Source organism: Ambystoma mexicanum, chromosome 10 (assembly GCF_040938575.1).
Source record: "Ambystoma mexicanum isolate Mex_15411 chromosome 10, UKY_AmexF1_1, whole genome shotgun sequence".
NCBI lineage: Eukaryota > Metazoa > Chordata > Amphibia > Caudata > Ambystomatidae > Ambystoma > Ambystoma mexicanum.
Window position 1 is genome coordinate 1,173,883,976 of NC_090932.1, and position 20,778 is coordinate 1,173,904,753.

Consider the following 20,778-nt stretch of genomic DNA (forward strand, 5'->3'; position numbering starts at 1 on the left):
AGGGCACGTGCACGACAGCGTCGGTGGATTCCATCAGCCTGGATGCCGTCGTGCTGGCACAGGCAGTTGCGTCGGAGGCAGCGGCAGGCTCGACGTGGGAGGCATCATGGCTCGGGGCCATCAACATCAGGGGTGCAGGCATCGGCCGGAGGGCAGGAGAACCCTGGAATGGGAGTGGCTTCCGTGTGGGAGCGGTTGGGCCAGCAGATAGGTGCGGAGCGGCAGCGGGCAGAGGAGGAACGGCTCACAATGGTCAGGGCGGAGAACTCCATGCGGAGGGCGCTGAGGCGGGCTGAGTGCCTCGAGGGTCTTCGCAGGGAGTTGGAGCTGGACACTGCTTTATCCCTGCGAGACCTCGGGGCCAGGGAACATGCCCGCCTCCAAGCCATTGAACAGGAGTTCGATGATGCCCTGGCCCATGACAACATCCAGTGAGCCGTTGGACTAGCCCGCTGCCCATGTAAATAGTTATGTAGTTAGTGTTAGGTTTCCTTTTTTTGGGATTTATTTTGGACCTTTTGGACATTGGCCACATTTTTGTATATAGTTTATTTTATTAGTTAGTGTTGTTAGATAGGTTTAATTTCTTTGGTTGGGACAATGGACCCTGGCTTGTTCGTCTGTACATAGTTCACTGTTGGATTTTATTTCACTTTCACAATTTACCCATGGAGCAATGGCTTTCAATTATTATTTCCCATTGGATTTTCTTTTGTGGACAGTGACTTTGGACACCATTACTTTGGATTATGATTTTTGCTTTTGCTTTTTTTCACAGACATGCTTCTTTTCATTTCTGTACATTCCCATTTCTGTTTCTTTATTTTTGGATCTATTTATGTTTCCTTTAATACATATTTTTTTATCGAACTTCAATGTGTAGTATCATCTCATTGGTTTCATGCATATCATGATATGGGTTTTGAGATTCACTGACACCCATTGGGTGTATGTGAGGGACATGTGTTTGTTTCGAAACTTGCAATTGGTGTTCTGTCATGTAATTGCCATTTCAGAGTGGGTGGATGCAATACTCAGGTGCCTGTTTTGCATTTGGAGGCTGACCATAGGGACCAGGGATCTAGATTGTGATGACATGTTGGCTGGGGAACATGAGTTGGGGCCTGCTGGCAGGTGCCCCACAGTGCTGGGGGGTGGGGGTGGCGGGAGACATGGGTGGGGGCCTGGTGGAGGGTGCCCCTGCACTGCTGGCGGGTGGGGGTGGTGGGAGACATGGGTGGGGGCCTGGTGGAGGGTGCCCCTGGACTGCTGGGGGGTGGGGGTGGTGGGAGACATGGGTGGGGGCCTGGTGGAGGGTGCCCCTGCACTGCTGGGGGGTGGAGGAGGTGGGAGACATGGGTGGGGGCCTGCTGGCAGGTGCCCCACAGTGCTGGGGGGTGGGGGTGGTGGGGACATGAGTTGGACATGGGTGGGGGCCTGGTGGAGGGTGCCCCTGCACTGCTGGGGGGTGGGGGTGGTGGGAGACATGGGTGGGGGCCTGCTGGCAGGTGCCCCACAGTGCTGGGGGGTGGGGGTGGTGGGGATCATGAGTTGGACATGGGTGGGGGCCTGCTGGCAGGTGCCCCACAGTGCTGGGGGGTGGGGGTGGTGGGGACATGAGTTGGACATGGGTGGGGGCCTGGTGGAGGATGCCCCTGCACTGCTGAGGGGTGGGGGTGGTGGGAGACATGGGTGGGGGCCTGGTGGAGGGTGCCCCACAGTGCTAGGGGGTGGGGGTGGTGGGAGACATGGGTGGGGGCCTGGTGGAGGGTGCCCCTGGTGGCTGGAGGTGCAGGGGGACATGCGTTGGTTGGCAGTAGTGCAAGTTGACATGTGGGTTGGCTGGGGGGCATGGCCATGGTGGATGGGGTGCCTGCAGGACATGTGCAGGGTAGGCCCCTGTGGTGTGAGCCACCTGCAGGGGCCGTGGAGGGTGTAGAGGGAACACCTGGGAGGACTCACACGTGCAATTCACGTGTGGTGCTCCCCGCGCACCCCGAAATACACGTAGCCTGGACATTCTCGTGTGGAACTTCCCGCGCACCCCTGTAATACACGTACCCTGATGGAATCGTGTGTGAAACTTCCCGCGCACCCCGAAATACACGTAGCCTGGACATTCGCATGTGGAACTTCCCGCGCACCCCTGTAATACACGTACCCTGATGGAATCGCATGTGAAACTTCCCGCGCACCCTGAAATACACGTAGCCTGGACATTCGCGTGTGGAACTTCCCGCGCACCCCTGTAATACACGTACCCTGATGGAATCGCGTGTGATACTTTCCGCGCACCCCTGATATGCACGTACCCCGCTCAATCGCGTGTGTAACTTCCCGCGCAACCCCGAAATACACGTACCCCGCTCAATCGCGTGTGTGACTTCCCGTGCACCCCCGAAATACACATACCCCGCTCAATCGCGTGTGTAACTTCCCGCGCACCCCCGAAATACACGTACCCCGCTCAATCACGTGTGTGACTTCCCGCGCACCCCTGAAATACACGTACCCCGCTCAATCGCGTTTTAACTTCCCGCGCACCCCGAAATACACGTACCCCGCTCAATCGCGTGTGTAACTTCCCGCGCACCCCCGAAATACACGTGCCCCGCTCGCACAGGCCCAATTGCTGTATGTTGCCACTTTTGTAATGCGCAGGGACGCTACCGCCTGCCTTCGTGTGGCGGACGTGTTTCGGCTTGTGCGTGTCTTTGGCTGTGCGTGGCTTTGCCCTATTCCATTCCATGAATACGTGTGGTTCGAGTGCGTGTGGGCGTTCCGTCTGCTTCCCTGCAGTACATCCCCAGTTACGCCCTTATTTTCGGGCATTGTTCCCCATTCCGCGCGTTACGCCCCGTGTTCCGCCCACTTTCTGGTGTATGCGCCGAGGTTGCGCGCTTTCACTGTGCGCGTCGCGCACGCCTTTCGGGATGTTGCAGTGACGTGTGCGCCATGCACGGGTTTGGCGCACATCCCAAGGAAAACACGCGCAGGGACTTCCATGAATCGCGTGCGCCTGTTTTTTGGTGCTTGCGTCTGCTTGCGCAAAGATTTTCGGCGCACGTTTGTTCCATGAATCGGCCCCTCAATGTACCAATATGCATTTCAAATGTGGGTATTGCACATGATCAACATAATCCCCACAGGAAGGAAAGAATGCTACAGGAATTGTGCAGCTAGGAACACACAAACTATATATACCACAGTGAACACAGAAAGCACTACATGATGAATTGATCAAGGCAGAATGTACTTGCCAAAACAGACAGGCAATAGGTTTAGAGCCTCAGCAACATGCCATCAAATATCCTGATGTGTGCTATTTAAGTCTAATGAACAATGGAATCTTACTTCTTTAGATCAGGCAGCCTTGTGGGGCCCCTACCAAGGTGGGGACTCTGGGCAAGTGCCCCTTTTGCCCTCCCATAAAAACGTCTCTGCCTAACTCCCCTGATTGTATAAGCCCCTGTTACAAGAGCAATAGACCCATCCTGGGCTACGTGTGGACTCCCCCAGCTCAAGAGGGGGGGGGGGATCCAACCAGGTAGCAGCCAACCCAGGAAACTTCCCTCCTAACTTTCCCCAGGAGGGCAGTAATTCCCCAAATGCCGGGTTGAGCTTCTTTCCCCGGTACCCGCCAAACATCAACCCCCAAAACAACCCTTCTTTCTTTCCCCACTTTGCTGAGCCTAGACAGCCCAATCCGGGAGAGGGGAGGCAAAGGGTGGAGGGTTACAGAACTATTCCAACCCCAGGTATTATGGGAGAAGGGACAGTTACCCTTCCCATAAACCACCTACGATGGACCAAAGCCCCCCGTACCAGCCAGAGCGGGTGTCCCAACTGGAGCGCCAGGTCCAGAACTTGTCACAGGATTGGGTTGCATATTGAGGGCTCAGCAGAACCCTCAGATGAACATGGCAGCCCAGAACCCCTCAAATCAAGGGTCTGGTACTCCAGAGCAATGACAGGGAGAGAACCCTGACAACCCACCGGTTCCCAGAAAGGAGGCACAGGGGGAAGGTGGGTGTTAAGCCTCAGAAGAAGCTTCCTTCCCCATTTGTGAAAAGCCCCTGGAAACCCAGGAACCAGAATCAAATTCTGCTGCCCCCGGAAGTCTGCAACCTAAGGAACAGAGGGCGGGTAGGAGAAATAAAGGGCTTACAAAGACCCATTTTGTGGAGAAGGTTAGAGTCTTTCAATTTGAAGGAGAGAGGTCCTCAGAGGATTCTTTGAAAAGGATCTTCTCCTTCAGTGATGGGGGAACTCCTCCCAAAGAAAAATGGGTCCCGAGAGATCCTAATCCAGACTGGGTAAATGGGGGGAGTTAAAACCGCCCATCATTGAACCCCAGAATGACAAGCCAGAAAATCACCTTGCCCAAACCAATTCTGGTGACTGCTTCCAGAAATTGGGGGGCAGCCGAGAATTAGAACCAGGGGAGCCCAAAGCTCCCCCGATATCCAAATGTCACCTTTTTCTTACAGATTCCCAAGCTCCCAGACAGAATCCTGCCTAAACTACCCATCTGTCAGAATCAAGAGTAAAGAAATTAACCCACCAACTGGCCCAAAATGCACATTATCTTTGCCCCCTTGAGGAAAAGGAGGGAAGATTTTATGTCCGGTCCGAATACAGGGGCAATGTACATTTTTGGCACTGGTGGACACTGGATCCCAAGCCACCCTTCTGTCAAAAAGGCCCTTTGATCAGCTGAATTCAGGAAGGGGGGAGAGATAACAAATCCCTCTCACCCCTCTTCCTGGAAAACATCAGAACTTCGATCGGAATGAAATTCCTGTTGAGGGGACTGCATATTTAGACATTAAAATTGGGCGAGGCAAGGTGAGACACCTGGTCATAGTTCTGACTCCAGAGGGTACACCATGTTTACTGGGGAATGACATCCTGCGTAGATTGTCCCCCCTAATAGATTGTGTAAACAAGGTCCTCTGGACCCAGACTAACCGACCAATCAAATTAAAACATAGTGTCAACCATGTTAGACTATATGGCACATGCCACATGGTTGAACAAAAATCTGACCAAATTGAATTCCATTTTCAAAACAATAAAAACCCTGACGTGACAGTAATTGCAGTAGGACAACAAACTGGTGATGGGAAGTCCTCTCTATTTCTGAAAATCAACCTTCCTTCCAGTCTCAAGTGGCATTCCACACTGGAAGGAAATACTCTGAAATTCTATACCAATTCACAATCAGAAAATCCCACTTCTATTATGAGAAACCAGCCCAAAGCTTGGCTGACATTCAGAAAATTGGAGAACAGTTGTTCATCCCTGTTCAGTTAAATGAAGGGAAGGACTCTGGTCTCGCCCGAGTCTGCGCGAACAACGGTAAGAGCTTCATCAGCGAAGCCATGTTCCAAAAACTCCCAAAATATCCAACCAATACCACCTTTAAATTGATAGACAAATGGGAAATGGACCTGGAAACACCCAATTCCAAACATCTCCTGCCTAGCAGGTGTATGCTCAAAATTTCCATAGGCAACAAGAGCATAGTCCATAATTGTTGGGTCGTGCAAGATGTCCCTGCTGCATTTTATTTAGGCAGTGACATTCTCAATTGCTTTGCCATTAGTTTGGACCTAATAAACCTCAAAGCCTGGTCCCGATTAGCGGGTAATCCCATGGACTTTGATGATCCAAAGAAAGCATTTCGGTGAGCTCAACTGCTGCCATATGCAGTTGAAGTTCATATTGGAGAGGAAGTCACCATCCCAGAACTGACCTGACAATTCCCACATGAAGTAAAAATTAAAAGAGGACAGAAACTGAAAAATCCTGACGCATATTTTCACCTCAATGCCCACTTCCAACAGCAAGGGTTGGGGTTAAACCCAAAACCACTAGTCAATACAGAACATGACACCATTCCAATAGTGGTGGATAACAGAGACCTTAGGAGTATCACTCTGGGAGCAGGCACCATCATTGGAATGGTGGTTGATGACCGACATTTTTCCATAGATTTAGGTATGAGCTGATAGGACCAATCCACAATGACTGTCTTGACAGTGATAGCGTCAATGACACAACACCAGACAGGATCTTCGCCCGGCATGGGGGGAATTTCCTGGTGTACTCTTCCTGCCCTTATGGTAAAGAAGAGGTGACCTGTGACTTCAGGAGGGATGAGGTGATCTTTCAAGTCCACCAGGATTGCCTTCCCACCTGAAGCCATCAGTCCAAGTCAGTACTTTAACCAGGGACTTCTCCACCGGAGGAGGCCGCTGAGATAGCCAAACCAGAAGCCTTTCCGGGCTTCAGGCAAATGGTTGAAGAGAGAGTCAACCTAGCTGATGCCGGTGAGACTCTGGAGCAAAAGCAAAAATGTAAACAAGTTTTCTTGGATTTTCAAGATCTCTTTGCGGTGGACTCATATGACTGTGGTCGCACCGAAATCTATACAACAACAATTCCCACAGACCCTGGCATGACTCCAGTGTTTGTGAAGCAATATCGCTTGCTTCTCGCATCCATGGAGTCCCTTACTGAAATAATTAAGAACCTTGAGTCCTATGGGATAATTCGTCCAGTCCACAGCACCTTCAATAATCCGGTGCTGGGGATTTTGAAACCAAACAGCCAGTGGAGACTCTGTGCTGACCTAAGAGAGCTAAACAAACGGGTCCACACTTCCCGATGGCTTCTTCTCTACATTGACCAAGGGCTGGCCCAGATCCAGGGGTCAAAGGTATACACTGCCACTAACCTGACCAATGGGTACTGGACTGTACCTGTCAGTAGGGAGGACCAATACAAGCTGGCCTTTACCTTCGGTGGGGCAGCAGTACACTTGGACCCGGACTCCCTTCGGATACATCAACTCCGGCAATTAATTTAATATCTTCTTGCATAAGGCCATTCCCGACTTGGGCGAAAGGGGTAACCTGGCCTATGTAGATGATGTTCTAATCAAAAGCTCAACTGTGGAGGAACACATAGTGGAGATCCGTTATGTTCTGACACAGTTGAGGGCTGCTGGAGCAAAACTATCTTTCCAAAAGGCACAGTGGTGCAGGACCCGTGTCAATTTCTTGGGGCATGAGATAATTCCTGAGGGTCTCTGTCCCCAGGAAAAGAAAGTAGAAGCACGAAACTAAAAGACCTCACAATTCTGCGTGAGCTAAGGAGCCTCCTTGGACTGACTAATTACAGTAGAAAGTTAATTGAGGATTACGCAGAGATCACAAAACCCCTGATACATCTGTTGAGTGAGATGTTGTTGTGGCAGAGGATGGGGTGGGTGTGTGCAGTCTCCTACAGACCTAGTGTGGAGGCAGGTCAGCACGGGGAAAGCAGTAGTGTCTCAAGAATTGGTACTGGTCACTTTCAACCAGTTGCGCTACCCCTCGCATGTATCCAAGCTGCACATTGCTGCCAATATACAGCAGAACTGGTACACGCCAAATTTACAGGACATATTGAATGTCTTTACATCAAACTGTACTGTCTGCCAGACATATAACACAGGACAAAGGTTAAGGACCCTAGGGGGCACATTGTCCCATTCTAGTGGACCATTCCAAGAGCTCCATATTTATTTTGCAGATATGGGAGAATGGTGCAACACATTCCGCAATCTTATAGTAGTAGTGTGCCCCTTCTCCTGTTGGATTGAGGCTGGTTCATGTGCACATCCCAAGGCCAAATCGGTGGCCACATTTTTAGTAAGTGAAGATTTTCCCCGATGGTGACTGTGCGAAAACATTAAGTCCGATAATGGCACCCACTTCTTTAATGAGCTTTTTAAAGTGATTGCAGCTCTTCTAGGGATCAAGCATAAGATGTGCTCAATTTACCATCCCCAGGACAACAGTGTTATTGAGAGAATGAACAGCTTCTTGAAGGCTAAACTGTCTATACTATCTGTTACTCTTAAGAAGAATTGGGTCCACTGCCTGCCTCTGGCCCTTTTCAGTTTGCAGAATGTAGGGGAGGCATGGTATCACAAGTATGACATGGACACAACGCGTACAGTTTGTAAAACCTTTAGTGAAATGGTTGGGGTTCAAGAAACTCTTAGTCTGCCCTATAACTAAGATTGAAGGAGTCCCGACCATCAAATAATAAATTACACAGTCCTAGTGGAGTCCGTCAAATCAAAATAGCCTTTGCTAATAAAACCTAACACCTGCCCTATCTCTTGTACAAAAAATTGAATAAAGGAGAAATGTATGAAAAAGGAAAGATCAGTGTTCAAATGAATAAATGTGGTTGGACCAGCTCTCCTCCCCACGTTAGACATCACGGAGTAAGGCTGTCCCTGTAGGCAGTATGACACACTCTGGCTCGGCTTCCAACACAAATACAGTTCCGGAACGTGGATCGAGGCCCATCTGGCCTTCCATGTTTAAATCTCTTTTCTCAACCAAAAAGTTCACAAAGGTCCCCCTGTGTTGGACTCACACCTTTCACCACACAGTTCTCATAGGTTCCCCTCTGCCGGGCTCAGATCTCTCAGGATAAAGTTCAACACAAACTTGCAAGGGGCTCCCTTCCCCAAGCTTACTTCACTTCAGGTCTCACTCTGTTGGAGTCAGACCACTTTCGGATGTCAAAGACTTTCTAATTTGTGTGGCTTGCTTTTCAGACCACTGCAGGACCACTTCGACTCAAAATATATAGTTCAACTTTTACTTTCCCCTTTTTAGGAGTTAAAATTTTCCATATCACTTTTGCTGTATATTTGCTTTCCCGCTTTGACCAATTTACCTTTCAAAGAGACTTTCGAGTGGGCTACTTCTTTTCGCCGGACCACTCCTTACTTAACTGCTGCCTGTTCCTTCAAAGTTCCTTCACAGGTCTGCCTTTCCTCGCGTTTCATTCACACATGTGCAGCCTTCACTTGTGATAAAATGTTGCTGTTTCAAACTTTAACACACATCGGTCTTTCAGGTTGCTTGCCAACACACAGGCTGTGTGCGGTTCTTCTTTGCATTACGATTTCCAATTCACGAGTCAAGGTTAGTACCACAGACTTGGCCTCACCTCCCCAAGTCTGCCGTTCACCCGGGAGGGTTGCTGGTGTCCTTGAAACACAGCGCAGTTTTCACTTGTGGAATCTGGCCTTCTCCACGTTTCTCTCGTGGCCTGTCGGAGGCAACGACCTTCAGTAGGGAACTCTGGGTTTTCAAACCACTGCTCTCGCCCCTTAGTCTGTCGCTCTGCTCCAATAGGTTTGCCTTATTCCCGGAAGTCCTGCTCATTCTCGCGTTCCGCCTTACTCAGAGTGTGTTTTTGGGTTCTGCCTTTTATTAGTGTGAGGGGTACCTAACTGGTATCAGGTATATGCACTTAGAATTAAGTGCCTGACATTGCCTAACCTGACTAGCGGGACATGGCCAGTATGATGTGTGAAAGTTAATGTTGTTACTCTCAGTCAACCTCTTCTTCGGCCCAGTGTTTGTGTAAAATGGAGGGGGGGAGTTGGGACCTCGATGCATCCTAAAACAAAGGATGGGTTGGATAAACAAAATAGGGGGGAATACCGCGTCTCGCCGTCGTCTGTCTCACCCTCACTCCCTGAAGACCCCTCACCCAGGTGATCCTCCCACACTGGTCCACCCCCAGGGTCTGGATCCTGAGGCGATGGCTGTGACCTGGCCACCTGAGAGAGAGATCCCCGGGGACTAGCGGATGAGAAACCTTGTGGTTTTTCACAGGACCCCGTCCTGCAAGGACCATCACCTCTCCCCTCACGAGATAGTGATGGTCAGACGCATGCACCCGCCTCTGTCAGCTGTGCGGAGTGTTTCTGATGCTCACAGGGCTGCATCAATTCTAGGCAATGAGTTCAAAATGTATTTAACTGAACTAACAAAATCCATAAAATGCCTTTCTTGATATATAGTGCCACGCCGAGCAGAAGAAGAAAACAGCTGCACCAAATTCTGGGAGCTCGCCACCCCTTCAGTTTCATCCAGGGGACTCTGGGTTTCTCTGAAACTTTATCCACAGGTGCAGTGAGCCAAGATATAATGTATGCCTCTCCATTTGTGGTCAATGTGGACAAGCTGCGGTATTGGGTGTACCTCTCTGATGTCAGGAGGGCACCCCATGCATCATCTCTTTCCATGAACATATTGTCTGAATGTTTTTTGTAAATTACTATATTAAGGAAAGGACAGTTGTGTTCCCAAGTTGTTTGAATTGTATTTCAGCTGAATATCCTCCAAAATCCATATCATCAGACGAGGATCCAACACATGTGTGTAATTGCTCTTGCAATATTGATACGCTGTTATTATTCAATAACTGATTTCGTTGCAAACATGACACGTTCCATTGATATTGCACTGTCTACCACTTCCTCTCGCAGTACATCTAGGCTGCTGAATAAGCATCTCTGTACTATGTTTATTTTTGATCTTTGTTGTGTTTTTATTTGGTAAATCTTTTCATTTGTCAAGTGAGTTTAAATGTTTATGTCATATACAGGAGGGATGTTGTATAAGGGGATATGTAAGTAGTGAATTTTTTGATTCCAGCACAACGCCCGCTGAAGATTTTACGATTACTATGTTGGTCCTAAAAATGGTATGTGTAAAGGTTGCAGTAACTTGGCACTGGAAGCTGCGTGTAAAAAGAGGGATGGATGAAGAAAATGAATATGCCCAATGTAAAGGGAGTGTTTTTTTCACAATGTCTGATGTGTACCATCCAGAATTCAGTAACGGGTGGTATAATCACATGCGCTCAGCGGGGAAACAGGAATAACGGGAGCTGTTATGTCTGCTCCCGCATCCCACATGTGTCAGGGGTGCCCAAAATGTTAGTATCCCAGGAAATACCATCTTTGGATGCCCAGTGTTTGGTTCATCTGGCGCTGTGTCAAGTCTGCAGTCTATTCCAGGGGCACAAGGTACAAGTTATATTAATGGACAAGGAGGAAGACAAATGTGCAAAAGAAGATAACGGTGCTCAATGTAAACTACGACCCCTGCTGAAACTGGATGGACTGCTATTCATGTCAAACAGATGGGAAACAACTTTGGTGAGATGCGTGCCATGGGGGTTGGCAGGGTTTGGAGAAAACGCGATATGGAATATCAACAAAAACTGTTTCACAATACGGCAACACATATCTCAAAATTAACATGGATTGAAACAAGAGAATTTCCACTGAAAGCATAAGCAGCTGAAGAATACGAGTACTGTTTCCGAGGGCATGGAACAGTTCCAGTAGGAACTAACACCAAATGCAATAAAACATTGCTCCTTCCAGATCTTGCTAAAGGCACAGTGGCCCTTATGGATATCTACTGGGTATGTGGTCAGCAAACATACCTGCACCTCCCACCATCCTGGCGAGGCACTTTTGCATTGCCAACACTGCACTCAGCTATTCTAGAGGTTCCTGAAGCACATCTAACGATTGCATCTAAGCCTGCTGCCAAGCAACAGAAACAGGTTGTGACGCAACCTCCACAGATGAAAAGAAAGAAGCACTCACTGAAGGTACGACAGAAGAGATCGAATTATTTGTCTGAAGATTCTTCCAAGCTGCTCAAAGCAATCCCAGATAAATAGTGCCTGTCTACCAAAATGGAGGTGTTCTTTGCCTCCCTTCTGTTGCCAGAGGTCCAGGCCGCAGTGAACGCCAAGTGGTTGCAGATTTGGAGGTCGGAGATGATCCAGTTGGCAAATGATACAGAACAAGTACTGATGCCATCAAGAGTGAGCTGCGGGCTATCCGGTTGATGACTCTCCAAAACCGATATGTTCTGGACCTTCTGACAGTGTTGGAGGGGGGCATGTGCGAAGAATTTAGACTGTCATGTTGCATGTACGTCCCCACAAATGATGCAGAAAATGGGTCCCTGTCACACATTATGGGGTCTTACACAAGTTGAAGATGGATATGAAGCGTGAAGCAGGAGTACAGGCTGAAGAATGTTTTTGTGGGCACCAACATGACTTGGAGAAGTGGTGAAGATATTGGTTCCCATTGTGGTGCTTTTGCTGTGATACTCTGCACGTGCCAGATGGTGCCTCGATGCTGTGCGAAGACAATCCCAAACAGTGCAATGATGATGGTCTCGATCAGGGCAGGAATGGCTCTCTCTGTTACAAAGGATGGGCAGGTGCAGACAGATGACCTGAACAAGCCACAAATGGTCAGAACAGAGAGATCGATAGATCTCCCTGGAACGCTGACCTCACCCCCACCAGGCCCAGAGAATAATACAGAACACTGGGTTGACCTAGCGGGTAATGGGGATTGCATTTACCTTACATTTACCCCGGAGAAGTATGCCTCAGATGGAGGAGGTTTACGATACGTATGCAGGGTGTGAGTCCCAAAGGATGATGCTGATAAGAGGAGAGAGGAGGAGCGGTTAGTTAATGGAGGATTAATGAAAGGGGGGAATGTTGGTATGCACATTCAGATTTCAGCCCCTCCCAAATAATTTAGATGGCGGAAAATATACTAATACATGGAAAACAAACAGGATTGGCTACAGGGGGCTGGAGATTAGTGTGGGTTGCACTAACTGTAGATATTCGGATATACCCATAGTAAACTAAAATCAACCTTGTAGTATAGCAGTTACGTATACAGTATGTGCATAACACAAATGCTGCAAGTCCCCACCCCATGACGAGAAACACTGAAGTGCCATCAAATTCAAAGTTAGGCCTGGGCCCTCGCAGGCCGTGTCGAGAACACAGAACAGCGAGGCATTGTGTTTAAATATTCCACCCCATCCCACGCTAGGTAGGGAACACACAAGTGTATCCTGTTAGAACTTTGCGAAATTAGAAAGGAATGTGAATGGACTAATACGAGCAGGGCTGCAGCTGGCCGTGAAGGACACACCCATGGGAGTCAGGGCAGAGGCCTCGAGCTGCCAAAACAAAGTCTGAGATTTAGGACATCAGCAGCTCCCAGAAAATGGCCATCCGATTTGAATTGCCAGATGCCTACAAGTAAACCACCTAAATCCTTCACACATTAGACTTATTAGGGGGACCTGCTGAGAACCACACCTGCCCCCAGGAGGGGCAGCTGATAAGGGGGGAGCAGAGGACAACCTGACCCGTGATTTGTACCATAGAGAGCAAAGGATGATGACAACACATACAAGATTGCTACAGGGTGTCTTGGTGGGGGCGCCTGTGTGTCTGGGATGAGAAAAGCTTTACTTTATTCGAAAGGACCAGACTGAACTTGAGGTTATCCACTGAGCTCATGTTGATAACCAATTGCACATTACGTGACTAGGCCTTGGGGCAGGGCAATGGTTTCAGTAACCTAACCAATCACCTAACAGCAACCGAAAGTGAGGAGACCGAGACCCACGTTTGAAGAGGTTGGGGTCGAGAATGATGTGGCCAATGAACCAGGGATCTATATGTAATTAGTAGTATGTATATAGGGGGTAGCCAATGAGGGTGGCAGTTAAATACTGTATATCGTGTGCTTCATAAATGACGATTCTTCCAGTTGTATTGTGCTGTTTGCTTTGAAGAAGTCAGAGAGAGCTCTGCAGCAGAGGACTTATAATACACTGTCACCATTTCCTTTTTTTTGTATACAAAATAAAGCTCTTGTTCTTTTCACAAAAAGGTGCACCAAGCCTTTTTCCTCAGAGGATTGCCATTTATCTGTCTGGTTGTTGGAGGTTTACCCTACAAGATCCACCAGAGTGCCTTGAGACCATGCAAATGGCAGCAGTGCCCTGTGTGAATCCCAGAAACATAACATAATTCCCATAGTGTGAAGATGGTGACAGTGTGCATTTGTATTCAAATTCCATACCCACAGTTTTCACCCATGTTCCACACCCAAACAGTGTATGCCGCTAATGTGCACTCAGTTTATTATGTGTACCCAAAGTTACAGTCCTCCTCCTCCATAAAATGTACATATCTATGATCAGGCTGCAGAAACATTTCGGTCTTAAAAGAACACTTAGGTTTTACGTGTATTCTTCCTAAGTGCTTTGACTTTGACTTACTCTGCCCCCAATGCTATGCCATAGACGTATTAAATTAATTTCTCTGTAACAATCCCTTGGGAGGCACTTATGGTGTCATTACAAAGCCCCCTGATATAGAGCTACGTAAGCACTCACCTACATTCTTTAAAGGTTAGGTAAGCACTCTACAACCATTTTATCTGTGATCTCCCATGTGTACCCTTAATAATCCATCCTTCTAAAGGTACCACCTGCGATGGTACCCTATTTCCGTATACCAGTGGGACCCCAGGCTCTTTTAAATATAGGCAGATTTTCTACAATTTATAATTTGTTTAAAGTCACTCACTTTAATCCTTTTTTAAACTAAAAACAGTAATCTTAATCCCTTTTCAAAGGTTCTGCCCCCCCCATCCTTGGGGCCCCCATAGGGGCCCAGCACCCCCAGTTTGAAGACCACTGCCACGTGCACTTGTCCTGCAGGCGGCGCCCTGTTGCTCCCCAGCTAGGATCACGCTACGTAAAGCCCAGCGCATACACCGACGAGGCCAGAACATGCCTCGTCTTCACTTTCACACAGACTTACACACAGGCATCTGTGATGAGCTTGGCGGTACACTTTATGTCAATGAAGTGTGTTTCAATCTGACGTTTGAAATCAGCCTCGTATTTTTGAACGCCGGCTAGGTTAGAACACTGTGCTAAATTATGCATTTTATGAGCTGAGTGCTGTCTGTGGTTTGTACAGAAAGAATTATTTTGCAAAAGCCACCAGTGTGCCCACGTGTGCGTTACTTGCACTGCTCCCTATCTTTAATACTTCAGCTGAAGATGTAAGGGGGTTGGGAAAGCGATGGGCACATACTTCGGACTGTATGTAACACACAAGGGGCCTCATTACGAGTCACCCGGTATGGAAATAACGGTGGTGGTAAACCCGCCGCCACCGTTGTTTCCATACCGGGTGATCTCGAGTCCTGCAGGCGGAGGTGTCATTTCCGCCAGGTCTGACCTGCCGGGTTTAACACCGCCCATCTGCAGGCGGACGTGGAAACACCGACACCATCACGAGATGGTGCCGGTGTTTCCATGGTCCTCATTGCCATTGATGGGAATGGGGATTTACCGAATTCCGCCTCCGGAATTCCTGGGTCACCGGGGTTGTAATGCCCCGGTAATTCCGGGAATCACGGAGGCGGAATGGTAATACAAATCCAGCGGTAACCGAGCCGGAAACACCGGCAGGTTACCGCCAGACCCGTTTTGAGGCCCAAGGTGTTCCTGACATGCATACATTTTTTAATGAAACTTTTACATAAAACAATGGCATCTTAATGCTAATTCTAATAGAAGGCAGTCAGAATCAAATGTATCTTATTTATTGTTCTTACATTCATATTGTTTTACTGCATCATTTGCTTTTTTTCTCAATCTGGCAAAATATGATTTTATCACAATTATGCATTATCACGAAAACATATATATAACATATAGCATCACATGTAACATCATGACAAACAATTGATATACAAGTATAAAGTGCCCATGTGCTAACAAGGTAGTTAGTTCTGTTCAAGAAGAATCTTCATCTAAAGTGCCGATGTGCTTCAGATTGGGCAGTCTATGGCCCTCATTACGGCGTTGCTGGAAAAGCCGCAGGTAGGTGGCTGGTTTCCGGCAACCTTGTAACACTGTTTCCGCCGCCTGACTTCCCAGTGCCACCAGGATATTATGGCAGGTGGCGGAAACGGTAAATACGAGAATTGTGTTAATTAGTGTATTTGTTGCTAACGGTGCCACAGTGAAAACACTGCCGGTAGGGGCCTGAATTGCCGGCAGGTCAGGCCTGCTGGGTGTTCCGCGCCCCTACCAGCATTGTTGTAGTATGGCGGTCCGGAAAGGGTTCCAGTATCCTGCTACTGGCACCCTTATTCCCGGACCGCCATACTTATAATGAGGGCGTATGTTTAAAAAGCAACAAGGTCTATGCAAACACCGTTTATAGGTTTTCTAAAAATAAACTGTGAGTGGGAAAGTTCACAGTCTGACTAACCCTGTCTAAAGTGGGTTGAGTCTTCCTAACAATTCCTCTGTATTGGCCTCAACCTCCAGAATTAACGCGGCCATTGAACGTGTGTGGATATGTTTATGGGAATTGCAGGCTGCATGTGAACTCAGCACTGCAGTTGTTCTTTTAATAAATGTATATTTTATTTCATTTTCAACAAGAACATGTTCTGGATTCAGTTCAAGTACAACTCTTTTAACCCATAACATTGTGCCAGGAAGCTATAGTTCTAAGCAAAACAACAAGACAATTGAAGCCATAATGGTGACAGTTAATGTTATATCTAAGATGGGACAGAGTTGTCTTCAATGTTTACATTAAAGCTCCCTAAATGACTTACATTATTTCAAGGAACACAGTCAAACACAATGAGATAGCTGTGACAGGTTCTGATCCATTCATAACAATTTAAATGCTTTTAATAACTGGGGTTTGTAATGGATACCATAAAAGTCATTTGCTTCCACAAAAGTCATGAAAGCTTTCCAGGTATTATATATTGGCATCTCACTCATTGATATAGCCAAAAGATGGCTATGGTGGTCCAGATTCTAGTCCACCATTCGCTAATCTCAGTGACCCCGGTGGGTGATCCAGGTTAGACGAGCGGCAACCAATCATTGCCACACATTTGGATTGATTGCCAACTGGTGTATAGGTACCTCCAGGAGCTTCAGTGCCCAAAAGTATTACATATGGGTCAACGGGGGAGATTGATATCTGTAATCCTCTTAGTATGGGCCAACGCATCTTTCCAGAACCGCTGCCTCATGCGGCGGCAGCAACAGTGGTGCAACACTCTGGAGCAAGAGAGCATCGCCAGAACAATGATAGTGTGGTCGAAACCATTGTCCTCAGCCTAGAAGAAGTGAGCCTGCCCATCACACATGCAAAGAATGATGGATGGTAGGTTTGAAAGTTCTAATTACTCTACGTGATCAACACCATGTGATAATGCCACCTGGAGAAAGTCACCAAGTAGGTGCCTTTTTTTCCTGACCCCTGATATATGTTCCCCAAAAATTCAATGAGTATAATTTTATGTTATAAACAATCTTGGAATATTTGGGGAAAGTGTTTGATTTTACTGAGGGTGCATTTTTTGAGAAATGTCGCTCCCCCCTCCCCTGGTGGCCCTGGTGGCTATTTCCCATGCGACTTTATCACTTGACACCTGTTCAGCTAGAACTAGTAAACATGTCAACCCATTATTACCTTTATAAAGCATACACTGGAGAAAGAAAATGTGGGAGTCTAGGTATAAAAGTACATTTCCCATTTTTCTGTGTCCCTCTTATCCATCACATTTGAGCAGGAATTGTAATAGTGACTCCTGTGCAGACCTAAAATGTCAATGTTCCGCCACAAGAACCACACATTCACATTTTCTAATAGCGAGGGGCAGGAAAAATCAACACATTCATTTTCATCCTTCTCACAGGAATTCTCTTTCCATATGCACGCTTCTTTGGTGCCTTGACTGGCACATAGCAAAGGATTGGATTGTCTAGGTAACAAAGGAACTAAAACAGTAGGCTGCGAGTAAAAAGAAAACTGCTATTAAAGGTGCAGATCCGAGCAAGGAAAAGGGACAACAATCCTGCTGTGGCCTACAATGAAGCTTGCAGTGTGCACATTACAGTCAATGGTATCCTTATGGGCGTTAGGATTCATGCGTGAAGTGCAATGGATACCAAAAGTGGCTTCTTAGCACTAGCAATCACCACTACGCAGAATGTGCCTATCCATATCCTGTGCAAGGTCACGCTATCATTGCGGGCGCCATACTGCAGCCAGTTTCTCTGCTGCTTTTTAGCCATGAAACCATGTTTGAGTGACACTTTGTCCATAGCACACTTGACTAAAACACTGATCAATGATCCCAAATGAAGGAAAATAAGGCCTAGTAAGATAAAGCAATTCGCCCAGGATCCTATGTGTGCTTAGCTGGGGAAAGCTGAGATTTAAACCCTGGTTTTCTTGTACTAGAATTGGCAATTTATTAGACCAAGTAATATCTGTCCGCTCTCAAAGGGTTCAAGGTCAACAAACAACAAAACATGTCTGCCAAATGGTTAGAAGTCATTCTGTGGAATAAAATGCATCCAAAGAGGTCTCCATAGCGCGATGCAAAATGCACGGAAACTGCACTGTTTGCTAAAATCAGTGCACACTACGAATACCGGATACACGAAGGGCAACTCTTTGAGAAGTTCACAAACCCATTTAAATAGACCATACTTCCAATATGAAAGAGGTGATCTGGACGGTTCAAATAGTAACACAAAGAGAGCTCTTATCTGCAGAGCCTGCTTTCATGTTAAATGCTGAACCTCTGAGGCTCAGCTGGGTTTAGTCACTGCTTAGCATTCCAATGTATAAATCTGTGCTTGCAGCTTCACTCTTTTCAATACCAGGCAAAGGGGCCCGGAAAAGAAACGTCACAAGGGCCTTGCAGCAGGGCCATTTTAAGCACATTTAGGGCCCAGGGGACAGACACCTTTGTGGGCACCTCCACGGAAACAAAGAAATTAAGGGATCCCCGTTATTGCAATGTCAACCCTTTTTATGCAGCGATTAATAAGCATAGGTACTCCCCTTACACTCTTCATTCTTACTGTAATCAGAAAAGTAACAGATAGAATTCCAAGGGCAACACAGAATAGACAGAGAACTCACCTTAGAAGCAGGGGAGTTGCTAGGTCTGGAAAAGACCCGTGGCTAAGCTGATGTCGGAATTGTTGGGACTGGGGGCTAGCTGGTCTTTTGGCTGTATCTCCTGAGATTCTATCCGGGGCTACAACCAAAAGATCAGGGGCTATAGCCCCCTTAGCCCCCCCCTAGCAACGCCCCTGCTTAGAAGCCTCACAGAATGCAAATGTGCTCATGCATGGAGATAAATAGGAAGCACCGAGAAAGGTACACATACCATTGCACACATAGTGGATGCAGATTAGAAGCTACCAGGAAGGTGTCGGTATCCAGACAGACTGAGATTAGCAGAGGGTCATGATTTTCAAGTGGTGTTGCCCTTTGAGAGCAAACAAACAAGCAGCTGTGGTGTGCAATATATCAATGTTCGCTATTATTATAGATGAAGCAACACCATAGCCAGTGAAACCCTGAGAACGAAATCACTTTGAAGGGCTAACAGTTTCGAAAGGTTTAGGCACTGGCAGATTTAAAAGGCCAGAGATGAAATGACTTGCCCAGCGCAAATCAAAGCTTCACCTCTTAATCAATCTGAAATGTCTGCACTTCACCACTTTCTTTTCCAGTTCTTACCATAAGCAAGGTGCAATTATTTGTTAACGTTGGACTTTCATGAACTAAAATAATCCCATTTTATAGCACTAACTTGGAAAGTACACAAATCACATAACCCAACATGACAGTGTTTAAAAACAAAACGTTAAAGAAGCATATTATGCAAAATGGGAATGATTCCAGTACTGCATAGTAACGAATGTGATCTTAAAAGATTTCAGCTGAGTATCTCTTTTGTATTTTAAAGCTTTAAATACATCCAAAGGACAGGCTTGTGGATATTTATTAATGAGGAGTAGAAGAACCTTTAAATTGTACAACAAAAAACAGTTTTTGTGGCAAATAAGCAGACCATACAATATGCTTGCCAGAGGCCATCGATATTTCGCTTTCTTCTATCTACACCTGCTTCCACTAAAATGACTTACTGTCTAGGCCAAGCGGCAGGCTATCTTATGAAATGCCCATCTGCAAACATTCGCAATAAATTCCTGCCGATAAGGTTAAATTTATGGCCAACGAGAGAAATTCTGGCTAGACGTAAACTTATTCCAGCGGATCTCAACTTCTGCCGATTCTGTGAGAAACAAAATGTAAAGGAAACCCTCCAACACATAATTGTGTCCTGTCCAAACTTAACAGCCATTCGTGATAAACATTGTAACAAGCTATTGAGTTTGTATATGGAGAAGAATGATAACGAGATATGGAGTATTTTATTTAAGAATGTTAGATTTTCAGTAATGAAGGCCATCATTCACTTTTTAGAAGCAGTTTTACCTGACGAAATAATGATTTAATTAGCCTTCTTGTGAGTATTTATTTTATATACTCGTGAATTATTATTATTATAATTATTATTATTAACATGGGTTTGATTCTTTATAGATCTAACTGCATCTTCTTAATGAATTTAAATCTCAATCTATAGGTTTATTTTTAACTATGTTTCTTTTGGTCATTCTTTTCCATCATGTTGCCTTCTGATTATGTATGTACGTCTATATTGTTTTTATTAATTTATATAATTTTTTACTAGTTTTGATTGATTCTGATTGATTTTGAAAAGTTGATGTCTTCAGCTATATCAAAATAAAAATAAAAATTAAAAAAAAATGACTTACATGAAAAAACAAATCAGGTAGTGGCATAAACAATGCCACCAGCATGTGAGACGGCAAATCTTTTCACAAACGATAGCACAGTACTGTCAGTGATAGAAAATGATTTGCCCAGGATCACTGTATCATCTGCTGGGAAATCCAGGATATTAGCATGAACACTATGGTTTCACAGACTTCAATTTGGACACCCAATCATTTCACCGGACTAGCACTTTATGCTCATTGTTGGGGTGGCTGCCTAGGTTTTACAACCCCCATGTCTGAAGGAACCGATTTCTAGATCTTCACCAAACTGAAGCTATGTTCGTTTTTATAGCAACTGTTATCTTGTACAGGTACATAGGTGAAAATAGCACCTACTGTT